Consider the following 1,812-nt stretch of genomic DNA (forward strand, 5'->3'; position numbering starts at 1 on the left):
TGTGCGATCTAATCACTAAATAGGAAGAAGAGGGGCCTGGCTTCAGGGGCAAACACTGTGAGTTGCCAGGTAGGGCCATGGTATCTGCCTAGCTGGAGCTGCAATTCTTTCCCAGGACTCTAACCAACAGCGTACATTTGATTGTTTTTATGTAAGGCTCAGGTGGGACTAGTTCTCACAAAAAGCTAGAGGGAGACAGAAACTAGAGTGTCCATGAAAGCTTGATAGCTACTCTAAATAATAAAAATTATACTTGTGATACCTATTACTTATTGAGAACTTACATATACTGGTCACTGTTCTAAATATATTGTGTGTCTTACCTCATTTTATCAACCCAATGAATTAAATACTATTATCATCCCTGTTGTTCAAATATTTAACATTTTTGAGAAAGAAAGCTAAGCAGTTCCTTAGGTCAGAAAGCCAGTAAGTGATAGATTCAGGACGCCAGTTCACGCTCGTTGAACTTCAGAATCCATGCCGTCAGCCACCACCTAATGAAAACCCACCTCTAACGAGGGTAGTGTCGGTATAGTGTGCTTTTACCAGGAACTCTCTTGGGATTTCACCCAGAAGACACTATAGCTCCTTACAAATTAAGTATAAGAGAAATCCAGGTGGATGGATGCTTAGACTATCACACACGATCTGCATATCTTTGCCCTGCTCTGGCGGCTTACAGACTCCGACCGAAAGCCCAGTGTTCGGAACAGAAGAGTTGTGTCTCTGCCTGACAGACAACCCAGTGCCCGCCTATGTGCTATTTTCCGAGCTTGCTAACAACTCAGCCCCCTCCAGAGGCTGTGCGACTTACAGCTATTTGCCATGGGCCAGTTGCCATGGAGTTTTTGATGCCTGTAAACCTAGGACTTCAACTAGTGTGCTACAACTAGATTATGCATATTGATTATGGTACAAGGAACCGTACTCCAGTGGAACGACACGACCAGCCACAGGAGCTCGGGAGTTGGCTGACGACCAAAGCAGAAATGGAACATCGGCAGCCTGGGGACATTACTAATTAAAACCTATTGGGAGCACTTAGAAATACGAGGTGCTAGGTAAGTTGTGGGTGATAATTAGAAGGACATTTTAAAAATCCAGTCACAATGATTATGTATAATTTAAAAGGCTCCAGAGCCAGCTGATGATCATAAAGCTTTTGCATGAAAATCAAAAGAAAGAAACCAAAGCAAGTTTTGCTTAGTGAAACTGTAAGGTCTGAAGACACCAGTCTCCAAGGTGCTGCTTCTCTGATAAATTAGGCTACTGGGATGTGTAACCGTGAGGCAAGAATTACCTGGCTGTACTCTGAGCAATAAGGTAAGTTGACACACTAGGTGAACTTTCAGACGATCAACCAACAGAAATACCAATTATGGCTTCTTTGCTAATACAGGCAGACCTCGTTTTATTGTGCCTCACTTTACTGCACTTTGAAGATAGTGTTATTTTACAAATTGAAGGTTTGTGGCAATTTGTGTTGAGCAAGTCTGTCGGTGCCATTTTCCCAAAAGCATTTGCTTGCTCTGTGTATGTGTCACACTTTGAAAATTCTCACAGTATTTCACACATTTTCATTGTTATTATATTATGGTGATCTGTGATCAGTGACCTTTGATGTTACTACTGTAATTGTTTTGGGCGCCATGAACTGCACCCACATCACACGGCGAGCTTAATGGATACTAAATGCTGTGTGTTCTGACTGCTCCACTGACCGGCCGTTCCCCATCTCTCTCCCTCTCCATGGACCTTCCTGTTCCCTGAGACAATAATATTGAAATTAGGCCAGTTAATAACCCTACA

The sequence above is a fragment of the Rhinolophus ferrumequinum genome, chromosome 15, assembly GCF_004115265.2.
Source record: "Rhinolophus ferrumequinum isolate MPI-CBG mRhiFer1 chromosome 15, mRhiFer1_v1.p, whole genome shotgun sequence".
NCBI classification, from domain to species: domain Eukaryota; kingdom Metazoa; phylum Chordata; class Mammalia; order Chiroptera; family Rhinolophidae; genus Rhinolophus; species Rhinolophus ferrumequinum.